This window comes from Dasypus novemcinctus, chromosome 18, assembly GCF_030445035.2.
Source record: "Dasypus novemcinctus isolate mDasNov1 chromosome 18, mDasNov1.1.hap2, whole genome shotgun sequence".
Classification (NCBI taxonomy): Eukaryota; Metazoa; Chordata; class Mammalia; order Cingulata; family Dasypodidae; genus Dasypus; species Dasypus novemcinctus.
In genome coordinates, this window is record NC_080690.1 from 40,889,034 (window position 1) to 40,911,022 (window position 21,989).

The following is a 21,989-nucleotide window of genomic DNA, read 5'->3' on the forward strand; positions in this document are numbered from 1 at the left end:
CATCTGCTTCCCTATATTATACATTTAATATATAACATCTTTTTTTTTCCTCATTCATTTGAGTGTAAGTTGCAGTATGTTCGTTCCCTTCAGCCCTAAATACTTTCTGTTGTCCCATATCATCCTTTAAAGAGTGATTTCCCCACCCCAAAATCCAGTTCAGTGGCATATTGTGCATTTATTTATGTCTCTGTGGGCTCTTTTATTTTATTTTTAAAAATACTTCATCCTTTTTCACCTCCTGACCCCTTCGTAAGTTCCAAGCATATTCAAAGAGCAGGTTCTTTTTTAAAGATTTATTTCTCTCCCCTTCCTGCCCCACCCCGCCCCTTTATCTGTTCTGTGTCCATTCACTGTGTTTTTTTAATGTTTTTTTAAAAAGATTTATTTATTTATTTCTCTCCCCTTCCCCCCCCACCCTGGTTGTCTGTTCTCTGTGTCTATTTGCTGCATCTTCTTTGTCTGCTTCTGTTGTTGTCAGCAGCACGGGAATCTGTTTCTTTATGTTGTGTCATTTTGTGTCAGCTCACCGTGTGTGCGGCACCATTCCTGGGCAGGCTGCACTTTCTTTCACGCTGGGCGGCTCTCCTTGCGCGGCACACTCCTTGCGTGGCACACTCCTTGCGTGTAGGGCTCCCCTACGCAGGGGACTACCTTGCGTGGCATGGCACTTGCACATGAGCCAGCTCCACATGGGTCAAGGAGGCCCGGGGTTTGAACCGCGGACCTCCCATGTGGTAGATGGACGCCCTAACCACTGGGCCAAGTCCGCTGCTGCACTGTGTGTTCTTATGTCTCCGCTTGCATTCTCGGAAGCACCAGGAATCTGTGTCTCTTCTTTTTGTGTCATCTTGCTGCGTCAGCTCTCCGTGTGTGCAGCACCACTCCTGGGCAGGCTGCACTTTTTTCACACAGGGTGGCTGTCCTTGCGGGGCGCAGTCCTTGTGTGTGGCACAGCACTCCTTGCGTGCAGCAGCCCTGCGTGTGGGCCAGCTCACCACACAGGCCAGCACCCTCTGGGTTTGAACCCTGGACCTCCTATATGGTAGGCGGGCGCTCTACCAGTTCAACCACATCCACTTCCCTAGGAGCAGGTTCTTAGTTGAGGTTCAACTGAAATGTACAAAAAGAAGACTAGAAAAATATTTTTTAGTGTGTGGGGTATGGATTTGTATTGCACTCATGTAGAAAAAATAAGGAGTGGAAGGATGGAGAGAGAAATACATCAAAATGTTAATAGCTAACCTTTGTGGGCTTATTTATTTTTAAAAATGGAATGTGTCACAAATTTGCATGTCATCCTTGCGCAGGGGCCATGCTAATCTATCATTCCAGTTCTAGTGTATGTGCCACCAAAGAGAGCACATTTATTTATTTATTTATTTAAAAAGATTTATTTTTCCCTTTCCCCTCCTACCACCCTGCTGTTTTTGCTGTCTGTGGTGTCTTGTCTTCTCATTTTTTTTCCTCTAGGATTCACCAGGATTCAGTCCTGGAGGCCTCTGATGTGGAAAGAGTTTCCCTGTCAATTGTGCCATTTCAGTTCCTGGTTTCTGTTGCATTTCGCCTTGACTCTTCCCTTGTCTCTCTTTTGATGTGTCATCATCTTTCTGCGTGAATCACTTGTGTGAGCTCTGGCTCACTCCATGGGCACTGGTTCATCACGCAGGCACTCAAGTGGGCACTGGCTCACCACGTGGGCATGCTTTCACTTCTTTTTTACCAGGAGGGCCCAGGGCTTGATCCCGGGTCCTCCCATATAGTAGGCAGAAGCTTTATCACATGAGCCACATTTGCTTCCCACATTTTTTTTAAGACTTCTTTTATTTACCTCCCCCTCTCTATCCATTTGCTGTGTGCCCTCTGTGTCTGCTCATCTATTCTTTAAGAGGCACCAGGAACTGAACCTGGGACCTCCCATGCGGGAGAGAGGTGCACAATTGCTTGAGCCACCTCTGCTCCCTGCTTTGTTGTCTCTCTCTTTGTGTTTCCTCTTTGTGTCTCCTTGTTGCCTCATCTTGTTGCATTGCTTGCCATGCCAGGCCGTTATGCCAGCTTGCTGTCTTGCTCATCTTCTCCAGGAGACATTGAACAAAACCTGGGACCTCCCATGTGGTACATAGCTCAATAGCTTGAGCCATGTCCTCCGCCCTCCTTTATTTATTTATTTATTTATCTATTTCTTTATTTTTTACTTAGCTCTTCCCTCCTCCCATTGCCTGCACTTGCTGTCTGCTCTCTGTGTCCATTTGCTGCACGTTCTTCTGTGTCTGCTTGTCTTCTCTTCAGGAGGCACCAGGAACCAATCTTGGACCTCCAATGTGGGAGAGAGGTACCTAATAACCGTGAGCCACCTCAGCTCCCTGGTTTGTTGTGTCTCTCATTGTCTTTTCCTCTACGTCTCTTTTTGGTTGCGTCATCTTGTTGCATTAGTTCGCCGCAGGCCAGCTCTCAATGGTGCGGGCCAGCTTCGCCTTTACCAGGAGGCCCCCAGAACTGAACCCAGGGTCCGCCATATGGTAGACGGGAGCCCAATTGCTTGAGCCACATCCACTTCCCTTCCTTTATTTTTAAAGAGTGTAAGCCTGTTGTTTTTTATACAATATCCATCCATGTGGGTTTTGCATTTCATTTTCTAGTTCCTTTCCTTTTAGGACAAGAAATGATGGTATTTTCCATGAATGGTCATGGAAAGTTTCCTGTTAAAATAAATTTATTTAAATCTAAAACGAGTCAATTTAAAGGGGTCACAAGGATATGGCAAAAAGCCTGGCCTTGGAGAGTCCAGATCTGCTGCGTCCTGAATGCCATCATTTCTTGGTCCCTGGGGCTGGGGGTCCTGGGCAGGCCACAGCCCAACTCAGGCCTTGGGCTTATGAGTCGAGGATGCTCATGCCACTGGCTTCCACTTGCCTTCCAAGTGTGACACGTTCCTTTTCTTTCCGCCATATCCCCGGAGCGGGGTTTTCCTCTGTTGGCTACTCTTGCCTCAATTCTCCACATTTCCAAGTTGTGTGTAAGTTCTCACTCCCCTTGAAGCCTCACCTCTGCTGAGCGGGCTAATCCTCTAATGCGGAGTGTCTTGAACAGAATCCTGCTTCTTTCCTGATGGCCTTTCTTGAACAGTTTGTGTTCAGTGTTTGGCAATGTGCATGTCTTACTTCTCCAACCAGGCTCCAGGGAGCAGGACAGCAGAAACCTGCTCTCATCCTTCAGTCTCCAAAGCATGGCGCGCCCAGCCTTGCACTCTGACGTCCCTTCCCACTGCCTCTCGGGCCTGCAATGTCACTCGCCTGGGCCACTGCACTGGCCCCTTCGCTGGTCCCCGCACCGGGCTTTCCCTTGACTGCTCTTAGCATCACTTTTCTGTAACTTGATTCAGTCACCCTTCATGCCTACCCGATCCCAAATACACATTTAAAACCTTTCCTTGCCAACAGGGGTTGTTTTCATATTAGGGGCACAGTCCCTTCAGGGTCCTCAAACATGTAGCAAGGTAACTGTGTTCTGTAAGAATCTTTGAATTTTACATTTTGATTTTAATGACAATTGTCAAGCGATTTTTAATGTAAGCTTATATTGGCTTATCTGGAGCATTACTTTATAAATGACCCTGTCATGTGTTTTCAGCATTTGCATTTCTGTTTGGTTTGCTTTGGTGCCAAGGTAACACCCAAAATAACAGGGTTTAAACTGCACACAGTGTTTCTCACTGCCTGTAGGTGTGTGTGTGCCTGCGTGTGTGTTTTCAGCACCGAGAAGAACTAGGCCGTGGATGAATCACACTCCTCCCTCTATGCTCTACCTCATGCTCCCCTCTCCAGCCTCAAGTCCACCCCTCCCTATCCATGTGGACCTGAGCCACGGCTGCCTCACTGCCCCCTCCACCCCACTGGAGCCCTCTCACCCCTCCACTCAGCTCCACGTCCTGTCCTCTAGGCAGCCTTCCCCAGAGATGAGCATCTCTGTAGTTTGTGGAGTGCCCGCAATGACAGCACTTGTCCCCATGATGCCTTGAGGGGCCACCTGTCTCCCCAGTGGACCATGAGCCCCCAAAGGACAGGACTGTGCTCCCCACTTCTTTGTACTGCCAGCACCTAGCACTGCCTGGCCACAGCAGATGCCGTGTGCTCGCTTGGCAGGAGCTGGCGGGTCTGGTGCTCTGAGTGATAGTCTAGCTTCCTGTCATGTACACAGTAGGTGCTCAGTGAACATTTCCTCATTTCTCTGCTCATGACTGTCAAATACGAGTGCAATTTTCTTCCTTGATGGGCAAATGTTTGGCAAAAAAAAAAATCAGAACTGTCACGATAACAAAGAAGTATTACTGGCATTTTATTTTGCAGTTTTCCTTAAGTTTTGCCTCACTGTATATCATCGAAAATATTTGTCAAAATATACTGTGTAAGTTGCTTGCGGGCTATGCTGGACATGTTGAAGCGTTCCTTGAATTATTTTCCCAGTGTAGGCTCCGCTTGGTACCTTTTTTTTGTGCTGTGATTATACTTACTCCACAGTATTTTTCATTAAAAAAACAGCTCAGTGCGCTGTCTCCTGCCAGCCCTGCTCTAGGGCTGCCAAGGGGAACTACCCCTGGGCACTCTTGTGGTTGACTCTCTAGGATGCTTGTGGTCCCTGGGGCTGCGGGGCAAATAAATTGGCTTGAACTTGACCCCTTCCTCTCTCCCCTGTGCTTGTTTGTGTATGATAAACTTTCCGAAGCTGTTTGAAAAGCAAATGTTTGAATTGTGCCTCCTTATTTGATCAACCTTTGGTGCTCGTAGGCACTATTGGACAAGAGGGGGGTGTGGGGAGACCTCGGAGGTTCTCACTTCAGGGGGCGCCCTGGCTTTACGCCGGGACCGTCTCCTGCTACTGCTTCGGCAGAGGCTGTCTTTTCTAGGGAGAAGTTAATTTAATGTGCGTTTTTTCTTTTCGCTGGTAGAACGTCGCGTCGTCTCTACTGAGGATAGCAAAGAAGGGCAGTGTGGCCCTCAGGGATTTTCTTGTCTAAGGTCTCGTGCTTGAATGAGGTGAGAGTGGCAGCCTTTTTGTACAAATAACGGGTTTTACTCTAATGGAAGTCATACATACTCAAGGCAGAAAACTCGGAAGATCCAGAAATCACAAGCCACCCTCAGGTGGCTGCTGGCAGCACTCTCTCGCAGTGCCCTGCACAGGTTTTCTCTGCACATATATGGCTCTTTTACCAGTGCCGGTGACTGTTTCTTTCACTCATCGATTGAGTAGAGCCATCTCACCATGTCAATGTTCATTCTTTTTTTTTTAAAGATTTATTTTTTATTTGTTTCTCTCCCCTCCCCGCCCCAGCTGTCTGTTCTCTGTGTCCATTTGCTGCATGTTCTTTTGTCCGCTTCTGTTGTTGTCAGTGGCATGGGAATCTGTGTTTCTTTTTTTTGTTTGTTTTTTTTTTAAGATTTTATTTATTTATTAATTTAATTCCCCTGCACCACCACCCCCCCTCCCCGGTTGTCTGTTCTCTGTGTCTATTTGCTGCGTCTTGTTTCTTTGTCCACTTCTGTTGTCACCAGCGGCACGGGAAGTGTGGGCGGCGCCATTCCTGGGCAGGCTGCACTTTCTTTCGCGCTGGGCGGCTTTCCTCACGGGCGCACTCCTTGCGCGTGGGGCTCCCCTACGCGGGGGACACCCCTGCGTGGCACAGCACTCCTTGCGCGCATCAGCACTGCACGTGGGCCAGCTCCACACGGGTCAAGGGGGCCCGGGGTTTGAACCGCGAACCTCCCATGTGGTAGATGGATGCCCTAACCACTGGGCCAAGTCCGCTTCCCAACGTTTATTCTTTTGCCATATGGAGATACCACCTTTTTCCTTGTCCAATTTAGATTGGTTCTGGTTTTTAATTGTTATAATTATTCTTAGATAAACATCTTCAATCATGCATCTTTGCTGGCATCTCTTTTATAATTTCCTGAGCCTGAGTTCTGAGAATGCAAATTCCTGGATCAAAAGGAATGTTATTTATTTATTTTAACCAAAATGAGAATGGAATGACTTTAAAATAAATATCATGCAGGTACAAAATTAAAACACAGTCTAAAATTTCACAATCTAGAAGCAACTTGTGTTGGTAGCCAGGTGAGTCTCCTTTAAATTTCAGGATCAGGTTAGGTGTGTTGGGGAGCAGTGGTTAACCCAGGCTCGGCAGTTAGACCGCCTGGGTTCTAATTCCCCCTCCATCGCTTGCCAGGGACTCTCTTTGTCTCGGTTTCCTCATCTTCAAAATGAGAGTAAAAGCACCCACCCCGTAAGATAGTAATAAAGATTAGCCGAATTAATAGGGTAGAGAACTTAAAATAGCTCCTGGCACGTAGCAAGCACCATATAAGTATTTGCTATGGCCATGCTATTATCTTATTTTTCATTTAATAAGTCACTCTATATCAATCAATATGGATCTGATTGTTCACTAATATAATTGAGGTGAAATTCAGATAACAAAATTAATCACTTTAGATTGAACAGTTTAGTGGCATTTAGTACATTCACAGGGTTGTGCAACTACCACTTTTATCTAGGTCCAAGACTTTTCCATCACTCCAAAGGAAAAGCCCTGGCCCATCAAGTAGTTTCTCCCCATTCTTCCTTCCAATTATTCTTTTTAATGGCTGTATAGTATTCCATGGTAAGACTGTGCCTACAGTTCTTGTCTCGTGACTAGTTATGAGTCCAGTTACTTCCTTGTGATAAATTCCCAGAGCTGGGATTGGGATGGACATACTTTTAAAGGCTTTTGGATAGACCTATTACTAAATTGAATCTGCTAAATAGTATTACTAAACAGCATCTTCCTGCTTGGAAGTAAAACAGCTGTTTTACCAGTACTGTGTCTAAAAGATGGTTGTGGTTTGCGGGTGGCATCATCTTGTCACGTGGGCATAAATGGAATTGTGGGACCAACTGGGAACATAGACTTTATTGTTCAACTTAAGTGGCTGAGACCCACCCCCCAGCTGCTACAAGGAGTTGCCCCCATTGAAGGCCAAAATGTGGGTCAGCAACCCAGAATTCCAAAATGGTCTTGTCACAGTCCCCATGTCTGCCGGTCTTTTACTTTTTTTTAATTTTTAAAGATTTATTTTTTATGTATTTCTCTCCCCTTCCCCCAGTTATCTCTTGTGTCCATTTGCTGTGTGTTCTTCTGTGACTGCTTCTATCCTTACCAGTGGCATCGGGAATCTGTGTTTCTTTTTGTTGCGTCATCTTGTTGTGTCAGCTCTCCATGTGCGCGGCACCATTCCTGGCCAGGTTGCACTTTCTTTCACGCTGGGTGGCTCTCCTTATGGGGCGCACTCCTTGCGCGTGGTGCTTCCCTATGCGGGGGACACCCCTGCGTGGCAGGGCACTCCTTGCGCACATCAGCACTGTGCATGGGCCAGCTCCACATGGGGCAAGGAGGTGTGGGGTTTGAACCGCGGACCTCCCATGTGGTAGGTGGATGCCCTATCCATTGGGCCAAGTCCACTTCCCTGCCTGTCGTTTATAGAACATATAATACAGGGGCTTGTTGGGTGCAAAGATGGAAATATTTAGTTTATTGTTTTTTTATTGTTTTGTCTTAATTTTCCCTACCTCTGATGTTTTAATTGACAAAGTAAAGTAATTGATAAAGTAAACTTACAAATGGTAAAAAAGGTTTTGTGTGAATGTCAGTCTCCTACCTCCCCCAGACCTTAATCTTCCTCCCAGAGGTGACCACATTTTTGTATTCTTCTAGAAATGTTCTATGCCTATACAAATATACAGCTATGTCCTTGTTTTTCCAGGAATAAGCGTTTACTCATACACTGTTCTGTACCTTGCATTTTTCACTTAACGACGCAAAGTGGTTCTCACTTTTCTTAACCTGCCAGAACACTCTTTGGCGCTACCAACCCGCAGTTGTGCATGAGTGGGCGACTAAGTGAGTGAACGGAAAGCTTCTCGTGATGTGTCACAGGCAATTATTTTCCGCCCAGCTGCCAAACGTCTCCAGCAAAGTCCTGCAAGCGGGAAAGGAGCACAGTTATTTCTACCCTACTGTCCATCGCTTAATTCAAGCCACACCCGCAGCCAAACTTGGTGGGACTTGGCTTTTCAAAATCGAGTTTGGCAGCTTTTGATGAGCCCCGGATCCCTGAGGTGAGCTATTCTCCTTTCCTGGCCTCCTCTTCTCCACGTTCAGAACGAGAAATTCCTCAGAGGGCGGGACGTGCCCGGTGCTCCCTTGCCGTGCTCCTGTCCCGGCTGCTGATTCTGTCTCCACCACAGGCAGCAGTGTCCTTCACCAAGGAGACCAGGCTCCACCAGAACACGGGGCCCTGACCTCACGGAGTTCACAGGCAGTGACAGGGACCGGGGGAGCCACCGCGGCACAGAGGGAGGGGGAGGGCGAGGGCGGGGGCCCGGCTTCTGGGAGCCGGCCTTCGTGGCCACACTCGTCCTTCTCACCCTGGAACCAACAGGCTTCACGCAGGACAATAGTCTTCCTTGTGAGATGGTGCAGCTCCTGGTTACATGTGCTAGAAACGTTGCCGGGGGCTTCTGAGCCCCTTTCACTTCATCCTCACCATTGCCCTCTGAAGTGGGTATGTTTTCTCATTTCACACCCCTGCCAGCAGAGCTGAGGTTTGAACCCAGGTCTGTGATGCCAAACGCCATTGTTTAGCCCCTGTGCCAAGAGCAGAGAGACCCTGCAAGGGTGGGCCCACTAATCCATTGGTTTTGTGACCCCAGGTAAACCCCTTCTCTTTGGGCCTCAGTTTTCCCATTGGAGCAACTTGGGTAGGATTATGTGATCTCTAAGACTTTCCCAGCTCTGCGTGGTAGAATTCTGGAACATGTGAGCTAGTTTGGTGGATGGTTCTATCTGCTGGAGAAGTGTGGCATATTCAAAGGGCCAGTTACAGAGGTGTGGGACCCCCGAGGATGTGAGGCACTCAGGGGCTAGGAACTGGGAAACTCTTACTGCCCTGGGGCTGGAGGGACACGGAGAGGGAAAGAGGTAACGGGCTCGGTGAGAGCTGTGCCCTGCGTGGAGAGAGGTCGCCTCTGCTGGAACCTCTGGGCTGCCAGTGCCCTCCCACCTGACCCTGCAGCTGTTCCCACATCAGACCACCTAGGAATGGCAGCTGGGCCCTTGGAAACATGGAGTGGGGGACCGGTGAGCAAGGGACCTCTTTCCTCTGGCCCTTTGGAGCCTCCTGCTGGCAGAGTCAAAGGGCAAGGGTGCTGCACGTCGGGCGCACAGAGCAGGGGTTGTGCACAGGCCACTGTGACCCAGCACAGGCTTGCCCGGCTGGAGGCCTGCCCTGGGCAGACGAGCACCCTGGCACCCAGAGGTGCTTGCTGCGCAGTGACCCAGCGTTCAGGCGCCCGCATCCAGGCTGTCCCTTTCTGAACAAGCAGAGGCGCGGGCAGGCTCAGCCCTCCTTTGGATGGTTTGATGTCTCTGAATCACAGTTCAACCTTTCCTGGCCTCCTTTCCTTGGTGATGGATTGGGCCGAATGACTACTGCATCTGGAACTTCCCTAGAAATAAATGTCCTCGCTCATCGAGAATTTACCCGAGGCTCCCAATTCTAGGGAGAAGAGGATTCTGCGCCACGCCAAGCAGAAAAGGTTGGTAGAGGAGGGAAGAGAACTGCTGTGCCGGCATTTTGGCATTGGAGGGACATGGTGCTGGTTTCCCCGAGCTGTCGCTTCCTCGTCCCGACCTGGCCCGCCCGCCTTTCCCCTTCCGCTCACCCTACCCGTGAGCCGGGCCCTGCCTCGTGATCCATCTGGAAGTGGCTCCAGGGCTGCCCCGGCCTCTGCTCTGCATTCACCTCAGAGTGGCAGCTGGACAGTTGGGAAATCAGCATTTTCCTTTGCCTTGTTAGTCAACAACATTCCAGTGTTCCCCAGTGTGCCAGGGGCACCCTGGAAGCCAGCGCAGGAGACTTACCAGGGGTGCCCTCCTGCCTCTGTAGGGCGGGGACAGGTTGTCCAGACTTCCTAGAGGCTTTCAAAACATTCTTCTGCTTTGACCCACAATTTCCACTTGAGGTTCATCTCTTCAGGAAATGAACAATTTGAAATGCAAAAATTTGTCTGCAGATCCTCATCAGTCATAGGATTTGTGAGGGTCAGAAACCCAAGGCAGAAAAAAAAAATAAAAAAAAATTAAAAATCATGTTTGGGACTCGCGTTTGAGAGAGAAAGCTCCCAAGTCCAGCCGGCCGTCAATAAATGATTTTTCCTTCTCAAAATAAAAAAAAAAAAAAAGAAACCCAAGGCAGGGAAACGGACTTGGCCCAGTGGTTAGGGTGTCCTTCTACCACATGGGAGGTCCGCGGTTCAAACCCCGCGCCTCCTTGACCCGTGTGGAGCTGGTACACACGCAGTGCTGATACGCGCAAGGAGTGCCGTGCCACGGAGGGGTGTCCCCACGTAGGGGAGCCCCACGCACAAGGAGTGCGCCCTGTAAGGAGAACCGCCCAGCATGAAAGAAAGTGCAGCCTGTGCAGGAATGGCGCCACACACACTTCCTGTGCCGCTGATGACAACAGAAGCGGACAAAGAAACAAGATGCAGCAAATAGACACAGAGAACAGACAACCGGGGCGGGGGGGGGGGGAGGAGGAATTAAATAAATAAATAAATCTTAAAAAAAAAAGAAACCCAAGGCAAACAGACTCAAGCAAGCAAGCACAGGAATGTATTAATGTATTAGTTCACGTGACCAAAAGCCGGGGAGGATCTGACTTCGGGCACAGATGGATCGAGGCCTCGCGAGCTACTGTTTCCTGTCTTTGTGGTGGCGGCTTTCATCGTAGCTACCAGTAACCCCAGCGGACAAGAGAAGGCGGCTTCTGTGCAGGAGACCCACAGATGGCCTAGAACTGGCTCACGCTCATTCTTGACCCGATCCCGAGGCCAGAGGGACGGAATGAGCCGACTGGCCAGCCCTGGTGCACGGACCTCGCTGTCTGTGAGGCAGGAGGGGCTCCCTGAGGATACTCGGGGTGTTCGAGCCAAAAAAAGAGTGAATGCTGCCAGGCAAAGCCTGCCGGCGCCCATGCCTTCCTCAGGCAGCGCATAAAGTGGAAAGCCAAACACACGGAAGAATAGCTTAAATTGTGGCTTATTTGGTAAGATAAATACTATGCTTACATTGTGGCTCATTCAAAAAGTGGAATATTACTCAGCCATTAAAACACACGGTAGAATTATATTCACTGAGAAAATGTAATGATAGGATTTATGTTAGAATGCTCGGTGGAGAAACAGGTTACAAAAGCACACCTGCAGTCTACTTTTGGCTGCGTAAAATATATTTATGCTTTGTAAAATGCTGTAAGAAAATATACAGAAATATTCACAGTAATTATCTCATAGCTGTATGGGTGAACCTCCTTCTGTAATCTTTTTCCTTTTTAGAAAGTTGAAGTACCCGTTAAACATATGCCTAAGAAGCAAACATTAACTCTTAAAATTGGAGCTGTAAAATGACTTCCACTTGACCAGCATGTGGAAATTGCAGCTGGGGAGTGAGGGGGAGAGCAGAGGGGAGAAGCAAGCCCGGTGTTAAGCCTGAGAACTCTAAGTGAGCCTTGGCCAGTTGGAAACGACCTGTGGGAGGTAGGTTGGTGCAGGGGAGACTCTTAGTTCCCTTGGCAGGCAGCCTCTTAATGGACTTCGCCCATCGTTCAGTTAGTCAGTGGATAGTGTACCCATGTACATCTGGGCATCTGTCTGTCCCTTCCAGGAGCCTGTGAATCCCTGGGAGACTGGAGCCTAGTCCAGCCTCCCCTGCAGTCCCTGGCACCCTGTCTGCACTTGCCAAGTGCTGAGAAAAAACAAAGCAGCCCAACAGGAGTCCAGATCACCCGGAAACAGGCTGGCTTGGTGTCTTAGACCTCTGCTTTCCCCTCTTCGGGATGCAGAAAGAGCAATGGACTTACTAAGCTGTTCAAAGCAGATACTAGGAAGTGGACTTGGGCCAGTGGATAGGGCATCCACCTACCACATGGGAGGTCTGCAGTTAAAACCCCAGGCCTCCTTGACCCATGTGATGAGCTGGTCCATGTGCAGTGCTGATGCGTGCAAGGAGTGCTGTGCCACGCACGGGTGTCCCCGCATAGGGGAGCCCCACGTGCAAGGAGGGCGCCCCGTAAGGAGAGCCGCCCAGCACGAAAGAAATTGCAACCTGCCCAAGAATGGCGCTGCACACAGACACAAGATGATGCAGCAAAAAAGAAACAGCAATTCCTGGTGCCACTGATAAGGATAGAAGCGGTCACAGAAGAACACACAGAGAATGGACACAGAGAGCAGACAACTGGGGGGAAGGGGAAAGGGAGAGAAATTTTTAAAAAAACAAAACACAAAGCAGATACCATAGAACGTGTTGGCTTAAACAATAGGAATTTATTAGCTTATGGTTTGAGGCTGTGAAAATGTCCAAATCAAGGCATCATCAAGGTGGTGCTTTCTTCCCAGAGACCAGCTGCCAGCGATCCTTGGCTCCTCTGCCACGTGGAGGCTTCTGCTGGTCTCTCCCTTCTCTCCTGGGTTTTGCTGATTTCAGCTTCTTGTTGCTGTGGCTTTCTGTCTCTCTCTATTCATTCCATTTATAAAGGACTCCAGTAAGAGACGGAAGACCCACCTGAAAGGAGGTGGGTCACAGCGTACCCTAAGTAGCCTCATCAAAATTCCTACTTACAATGGGTCCATACCCACAGGAATGGGTTAAACTTAAAAAGCATGTCTTTCTGGGGTTCTTACAGCTTTGAGCCACCACATTTGGAGACTGAAAATAAAGGAGGAAATTTAGCAATTTACTTAGAGGATTAGGAACCTGACTCTCAGGGTAACAAAGCAGTGGAGGAAGTGGATTTGGCTCAGCTGATAGAGCATCCACCTACCAAATAGGAGGTCCAGGGTTCAAACCTAGGGCCTTCTGGCCCATGTGATGAGCTGGCCCATGTGCAGTGCTGATGCGCGCAAGGAGTGCTGTGCCACGCAGGGGTGTCATCCCACGTAGGGAGCCCCACGCGCGAGGAGTGCGCCCCGTAAGGAGAGCAGCCCCGCGTGAAAAAAAAAGGTGCAGCCTGCCCAGGAGTGGCCCTGCAACAGGGAGAGCTGACGCAGCAAGATGATGCAACAAAAAAGAGACACAGATTCTCGGTGCCACTGACAAGAATACAGGTGAACACAGAAGAACACACAGCAAATGGACACAGAGAGCAGACAACGGGGGGGTGGGGGGGGTGGGGGGGAGGGAGGGGAGAGAAATAAAAAAAATAAATCTTAAAAAAAACAATAAAGCAGTGTGAATAACTCTTTGGGGCCAGCAGCATCTGGGGCTGTGACAGGCCACTGCTCACTGGGCACTCGCCTTGTACAGTGTGGCTTACTTGTGTGATCTCATCTCTGTTCTCAGACCCATTTTACAAATGAGCAGCCTGATGCACAGCAGGGTCAAGTACCTGGCCAAGGCCACATGGCTGGTCAGTGGACTGCTGCTTTTGGGCACAGATATGCTGGCCTTACAGCCCTTGGTCCTAGCTTCTAGGCTCTCCGGTCTCTCTGAGGGAAGGGAGGAGACTTAGAACCTGTCCCAGCTCAGACCTCCCTGAGAGGAAGGGACCCTCGTCACCAGGCTCTGTTGGCATCTGGCCCTAGGCTCTGTGCAAGACCAGGTCATTTCTAGTTTTGAGGCTTTCCATGTGTTAAAAAGTGACGCTGGGAGTGGAGGTGGCTCAAGTGACGGTGCCTCCCTCCGACATGGGAAGTCCCGGGTTTCGTTCCCAGTGCCTCCTTTAAAAAAAGAAGACAAACAGAAAGCAGATAATGCATGCAAACAACGGAGGGGGGTGGCGCGGTAAATAAAATAAATCTTAAAAAAAAATTGATGCAGCATCAAAACAAATGCCCACCATTGTTATCTATTTAATAGAACAGAGTTAATTAGCTTATGCCTCAACACATACACAACAGTGCAATTTAGCTGTGCCAGGGTAATGAGCATATTTATTTTAAAATATTAATTTATAGGTCACTGACTGAGGCAGTATGATAATGTGACACGTGTGTCAGGGTGGAGACTTTCCATCGTGTTCCTGTGGCTTGTGCACAACAGTATTTGGAGGCAAGGTCAGAGGTACACATCTAGGTTTTTGTCGCAGTGAACCGGAAGAGCGGTCCTACGGGTTCCCCGCACCCTGTGTCGCCACAGTCCGGGCTGGAGAGGGCCCCAGGAGGCCGTGCCAGCAGGGTCACCCTGCACCTGCACGCCACCACCTGTGCGGAGGTCTTGCCAGCCAGGAGACTTCCTGAGAATTTCCAGCCACCAGAAGGGGGCAGACTCTGTCTTCTGAAGCTAGGACACAATGGATCGGGCAGGGCCTGGTGGGGGAGGGGGAAGCAGAGGGCCAGCGGCCGCCCCTTCCCAGGGACAAGCTTGGCCCAGTAGGCTGGGACTGGTTCCCCGAAAGCCTCAGGTGGGGCTCTGGCCCAAAGGAGTCCCAAGTCGTCACCCAGCAGGGTGCAACCAGAACAAGCTTGGGGGCTGCCTGTCTGGCTGGGTGGGTGGGGGCTGGCGGCTTGGCTTTTCCTGGACTGTGTGCTTACTTGGGCGGCTGCAGGGGCTGGTGGGGATGATGGCTGATGCTCTTCCAAGCACCTTGGCTTGGCCTCAGAGAAACCCTTTAGGCCTCAGAACCACACCCCCTCCCCCAAGCCATCCAACTGCCCTGTGGAAAACACAGGTGCAAATGTCTGCAAGGCCCTAGCACATATAAAGAACTTTTACTCCCAGGTGGGAGCATTGGGAGATGGGGTCCCCACAGCCAGCCCGCTGCTCCACTGCCACCACCACCTGTGCAAGGTGGCAGGTGGATGCAAGGGGCCGGGCAATGTGCTGGGAATTTTGCTCGTGGAGGAAGCTCGCTGCCTCCCAGCAGTAGTAGAGGCTCTGTGGGCCCGTCAGCCAGCCTTTGACCCTTTGGTCCTGCTGCATAAACCCAGTCCTTGGTGAGTTCCCTGAGACCAGCTGAGCAGATCCTCGGATGGTTCAAACCAAGAGCTGGGCGTGTGGCCACAAGGGGGTATCTACCCAGATGAAGGCGAGCTCCGGTTTGGGCCTCTGAAGGGCATTTGAGTTCTGGGGATGAAGACGGATTTTCATGGCAGAGTTTTAAAAAGCCTCACCAACTTAGACTCCCCTGCAGCGATGCAGGGATGCACGGATGGGTCTCACTCTGCCATCCGGGCATGGGCAGCTGTGGGGCGGCAGAGGAGCTTCTGAGTTGGCTGGTGTTTTTCACATCCACACTGCACACACTGCCTGAGTGGTGTGAACAGAATCCTGGCCCCAAGTCCTCAGCGAGTGAACAGTCATGCCCATGGACCTCCCTGCCTCCACACTGGCCTCCATTAGCCCAGCCTCCACCTGGCAGCAGAATCCCTGCTGTCACAGTGACGGCCGTGCTTGGAGGGAAATTCATAGCTTTGTGTGTCAATATTAAAAAAGAAGAAAGGTCTCAAATCAATCTAACTTTTACTTCTTGATGATGAAGTAGAGAAATAAAGCAAAGTAAACCGAAACTAGCAGAAGAAAGGAGATAAATGCAAATAGAGAATAGAAAAACAACTGGGAATAAACAAACCAAAATGTTACTTCTTTGAAAAATCAATAACATTGATAAACTTTTAGCTAGACTGGCAAAGAAAAGAAAGAAAAAAGATGCAAATAACTAAGTCAGAAAGGAAAAGGGCGATATCACTACTGACCTTACAGAAATAAAAAGGACTGTAAAGGTGTTATGAACAATTCTATCCCAATAAACTAGATAATCTGGAAGAAATGGGAAAATCCCTAGAAACATGTAAATTACCCAGATTGACTCAAGAAGAAATAGAAAACAACAAACCTATAATAAGTAAAGATTGAATCAATAACCCAAAACCTTACAAGACCAGATAACTTCATTGGTGAATTCTACCAAGAATTTAAAGAATGAATACCAGTCCTTTTCAAACTCTACCAAAAAATTCAAGAGGAGGGTATACTTCCTAACTCATTCAATGAGGTGAACATTACCCTGATACCAAAGCCAGGTAAACACATCAAGAAAAGAAAATAACATGCCAATTCCCTTATGAATATAGATGAAAAAATCCTTTACAAAATACTAGCAAACCGAATCCAATGGCATATTAAAGAGATTGTACACCATGACCAAGTGGGATTCATACGGTGACTTAACATGTGAAAATCAATCGATATAATACAGTAGATAAATAGAAGGAAAACAACCCACATGCTTAAGTCAATAGATGCAGAAAAGACATTTGACAAAATCCAGCACTCTTCCTTGATTTAAGGGAAAAAAAAAAAAAGCAACTCAGAAAGGTAGGAATAGAAGGGAACTTTCCCAACATGATAGAGGCTCACAGCTAACATTATATTCAATGTTGAAAGACTTAAAGCTGTCCCCCTCAGATCAGGAACAAGACAAGGATGCCCGTTTTCACCACTGCTATTCAATTTTGTACTAGAAGTTGTTTCCAGAGCAATTAGGCAAGAAAAAGAAATAAAAGGTATACAAATTGGAAAGGAAGAAATAAAACTATTTGCGGGGAGCCGATGTGGCTCAGTGGTTGAGCACCAGTTTCCCAGAGATGAGGCTCCAGGTTCAAACCCAGCCCCGGTACCTCCAAAAAAACCCAGAAACCAAACCAAACAAAATTATTTGCAGACAACATGATCTTACATGTAGAAAACCCAGGAGTGGCGCCGCACACATGGAGAGCTGACACAAGATGACGCAACAAAAAAAAACATAGATTCCCAGTGCTGCTGATAAGGATAGCAGTGGTCACAGAAGAACACACAGCGAATGGACACAGAGAGCAGACAACGGGGCGGGGTGGGGAAGGTGGGGGGAAGGGGAGAGAAATGAATAAAAAATAAAATTTTTTTTTTAAGGTTTTTATTTATTTATTTTTTTAATTCCCCCCCTCCCCCGGTTGTCTGTTCTGTGTGTCTATTCTCTGTGTCTCTTGTTTCTTTGTCTGCTTCTGTTGTCATCAACAGCACGGGAAGTGTGGGCGGCACCATTCCTGGGCAGGCTGCACTTTCTTTCGCGCTGGGCGGCTCTCCTTATGGGGCGCACTCCTTGCGTGTGGGGCTCCCCTACATGGGGGACACCCCTGCGTGGCAGGCATGCCTTGCACGCATCAGCACTGCGCGTGGGCCAGCTCCACACGGGTCAAGGAGGCCTGGGGTTTGAGCCGTGGACCTCCCATGTGATAGACGGATGCCCTAACCACTGGGCCAAGTCTGCTTCCCCCAGATGATTTTTTACCAGGGTGCTAAGTATGTACAGTAGGGAAAAAATAGTCTCTTCAACAAATGGTATTGGGAAAACTGGATATCCACATGCAGAAGATTATTAGATCCGTTACTCATCATATACAAAAATCCTCTTAAAAGATTAATCTAGGGACTGACTAATACAGTGAACTCAGAGGTGGACGAGAATTTTGGTGAGCAGTACAAATGCAAGAATGTCTTTCTGTGAACTGGAACAGATGTACATCACTATTGCAGGTGGTGGAAGGTGGAGAAGCATGGGAAAAACTGTGGACTATAGTTAACAGCAATACTGTAATATTCTTGCATCAATGCCAACGATGTACTGTGTTAATAATAGGGGGCTATGGAAAAAATATACCAAAAGGACCATAGCTAGTGGTTATAGTCTGATGACATTATCTCATAATCTGTAACAAATGTTCTGCAGCAATGGGCTGTATTGGTGAAGGAGTGTTATATGGGAATTCTACACATGTGCATGATTGTTTTGTAAGTTCACAACTTCTGTAATAAAAATATATGTATTTTTAAAAATCCACTCAAGATGGCTCAGTGGTTGAGCATCTACTTCACATGTATGAGGTCCTGGGTTCAAAACCTGGTACCTCCTTAAAAAAATGCACTCAAAATGGATTAAGGACCTAAATGTAAGAGCTAGAACTATAAAACTCTGAGAAGATAACCTGGCTGCTGATTGAGCTGGACGTCCTGTGCAGAATGCTTGGTCCGATGGCAGGGGCACAGTAGTCGTTGAGTAGGTGACCCCACCTCATACCTCGGTGGAACTGCTGCTGCGCCCCAGGCGTAGTACTGAGCATTCTGCATTACCATATCCCATTCAATCAGCCTTTCCGAGATGAGGAACCTGACCAGTGCAGCCACCAAGCAGAGCTCAGGCTGAATCCCAGCCCCCGTCCCATCCCTCGGCCAGTGTTCCTTGCAGGGGACAAGCTGTGGCACCAGGTCTGGTGGCCCTGGCAGAGCTGGTGAGAGACAGGGCAGCCCTGGCCAGCGCTGCTCAAAGTGCTGCACTTTGTAAGAAGCCTCGCTCTTCACCACTGGCTTTGCATGTGTGAGGAGCAGAGGCTGCAGCAGGTAGTTAGCTACTCCATGGGACCTGAGAATGAAGGGAAACTGAGTCCTGATGATGTCATTTGAGCTCTAAGCTGCCTAGGGCCACTTGGTAGAATCTGATCATGAAACCAGTACAGAGTGGAGTGGAAAAGTGGAGAAAAATGAGCTGTGCATCTGAGCCTTGAATCTGGCAATGCTCAAGGTCAGTTATACTCTGGATGTTTCACATTGGGGCCAATATACTCACTTCAACCCCCCCCCAATAAACCAGCTGGAAATAGGTAAGAAAAAAAAAAGAAGATAACCTAAGGGCATATCTTTATGACTTGGTCTTTGCCAATGGATTCTTAGATATGACACCAAAAGCACAAGTAGCAAAAGAAACAATAGATAAATTTGATTTCATCAAAATCGAAACCTTGTGCTTTGAAGGAAATTATCAAGAAAGTGAAAAAACAACCTACAGAATAGGAGAAAATAGTTGCAAACCATATATTGGATAAGGTTTTAATATCCAGAATATATAAAGAACTTTTACAATGTAGTAACAAAGACAAACAACCCAATTAAAAAATGGACAAAGAACTTGAATAGACATTTCTCTAAAGATATGCAAAAGACTAATAAACATATAAAAGATGTTCACCATCATTAGCCATTAGGGAAATGCAAATTAAAACCATAATGAGATACTACTTCACACCCACAAGAATGGCTATTATTAAAACAAAACAAAACAAAACAAAACCAGAAAATAAGTGTTGGAGAGGATGTGGAGGAATTGGAACTCCAATGCACTATTAGTGGGAATGTAAAATGTGCAGCCACTATGGAAAACAATATGGTGTTTCCTAAAAAAGTTAAATGTAGAATTACCATTTGACCTGGCAATATGACTTCTAGGTTTATATCCAAAGAGTGTGAAAATAGAGTCACAAATGGATACTTGTATACCAAAGTTTATAGCAGCATTATCCACAGTAGCCAAAACCTGGAAACAAGGCAAATGTCCATCAATGAATGAAAGGATAAACAAAATGTTATACATATCCACAATGGAATATTACTGGCCATTAGAAAAAATGAAGTTATGGGACATGCTGCAAATGGAAGAACCTTGAAAATATTATGTCAGTGAATCAAGCAAGACACATAAAGACAAAAATTGTATGTTTTCACTTATAAGAGATGACTAGAAATAACAAATTCACAGAAATTGAAAACAGATTAGAGAATGCTGGGGGAGGGGGAAGGGGATGTGGAGCAAGGGGATTAGGAAGAGTTTATAATTTTTTTTTAAGAGCATATATCCAGAACATAAAGAGAACTCTAAATGTTTTTTGTTAAATCTCAAACAGAAATGCTTACATATGTGCACAAAACAATATATACAAGTATGTTTAGAGTGGCATTATTTAAAACAGCTCCCAAGTTGAAACAGTCCAAATGTCCATTTAAGAAAAGCACAGAAAACAAAAGTTATGATAAAATGGGGTTTCAGGATAAGGGAGGCAGAGAATTGGAGTGCTGTAGAGAAAGGAAAGTGCAGGGAAAGAGAATGGTGACTGCCCACGTTTGGTACTTAACTCCTGATGCCTTGCATTGCATGTGGGTAAGAGCCGACATAAAGAAAGAAATGTGAGATTATGAGAAATGGTCAACAGGAAGGAAACTCCAGACATTTCTCCTCTGAATCATACCTATTCTGAGAGAATCCTCACACGTTAAGTGAAGATAAGGGTTAGGATTCAGTCCCATGTGAGTCAGTTTAAATTCTGAAATGGCCATTTAATAGTTGTGTGATAGTTGTCTGCTTAAACCTATCATGTTTCCATAGCCTCACCTGGTAAGGAGGGGGAAATGCCTATGTTAAATACTTAGGTTTTCTTTCTTTCAGTTTGCTTGTTTTCTTTAAATTATTAAATGGCACAAAATATATATGAGCATTCATTTGAACGATACTGTACAATTTTGCATTTAGCTTGATTAAGACTTCTGCGGATTTCACACTCCATACTTAGAAATATAAGCCAAGTTAAAGAGAAACATGCAACATAATTACAGTGGGGTGTGTGTGATTGTGAACCTAAGGTGCTGATTTTAAAAGTCTCCCTTCCTTGAACTATGTTTGGTTCAATTTTAGGATGGGAAAGATTGGTTTGTAGGTACCAATGACTATTTGGGGATAGAATAAACAAATACACTCGTCAGGAAAAAATAAATTTAACATAGTAATAAGTATAACTAAGTATTCATCTCTTTTATATATATTATCTTGATTATACAAGCGCAATAACCAAAAATAAGGAACACAAAATAAAAAGGAGGAGGGGGGGGAGGGGAGGGGAGGGGAAGGAGAAGCCTCGCTGCCGCCCAGCACAAGTGCTGTCCTCTTAACTCCTGTTTAAAGTCTGTCAGGGCCCTTAGGGTCTCAGGACAAACTCCCAGCCTTCCCCGCACCTCCCGGAGGGCCCCCCCCCACTCTCCCCCACCTAGGAGCCGGGCCCTGACCCTGGGCCTGCCTCTGGGCTCTGCTCTGCTGCTCTGGCCAACCCCTCCTTCAAGGGTCCTCTCACACGTGACTGCACCGCCACGTCCCCCTGCTCTGTGTGGCCACAGATGTCACCGCTCGTGTGGGTCACCACTGGTCTCAGGCTTCCCCACGCATAGTAGGTGCTCCACTCACATGTCTCACTTGATACAGGAAGGAAGCAATGAGGGGCCACGGAGTGTGGCTCCCTCAAAGGGAGGCCTCCTCTGAGGGCGGGGCTTGGCATCTGAGCCGTATCTGAGCCCTCTCCCTCTGCCCCTTCCTTCCCTGGAGAATACCCGACACCCAGGTCACCTTCTTCATACACTGCAGATCTAGGGTCTTCTGCATGGCTTGAGCTCATCTGGCTGCCGGGGCCCACCCAGGCCAGAGCAGACACGGACATAGCCAGGGCTTTGCTTCTCCCGGCCCACCCACCCGACCCTCCTTCACTCCTCCCCCAAGCCCACCTTCCTGCCAAAGTAGAGTCCCCAGCCCCCCCATTCCCATGCACTGCCGCAGCTCCCACTGCTAGCCTCTTCCAGAATGCCCTGGCCAGAGGGAAAGCTGTCCCGTCTCCTGGACAGGGCCGGGGTCCTCTCGTCAGGCAAGACCGTGGTCCCTCTCAAGTGCTCTGGCCCCATACACACTGGTTCTTTTTTTTTTTTTAAAGATTTATTTATTTATTTAATTTCCCCCCCTCCCCTGGTTGTCTGTTCTTGGTGTCTATTTGCTGCGTCTTGTTTCTTTGTCCGCTTCTGTTGTCGTCAGCGGCACGGGAAGTGTGGGCAGCGCCATTCCTGGGCAGGCTGCTCTTTCTTTTCACGCTGGGTGGCTTTCCTCACGGGCGCACTCCTTGCGCGTGGGGCTCCCCCACGCGGGGGACACCCTTGCGTGGCACGGCACTCCTTGCGCGCATCAGCACTGCGCATGGCCAGCTCCACACGGGTCAAGGAGGCCCGGGGTTTGAACCGCGGACCTCCCATATGGTAGACGGACGCC

The 21,989-nt window shown here is 48.0% G+C and overlaps 1 pseudogene; it reads right to left on the reverse strand.

Moving 5' to 3' along the window:
• Positions 1 to 1,265: 1,265 nt before the first annotated feature.
• Positions 1,266 to 1,365, reverse strand: LOC111760569 (U6 spliceosomal RNA; annotated as a pseudogene).
• Positions 1,366 to 21,989: the final 20,624 nt, after the last annotated feature.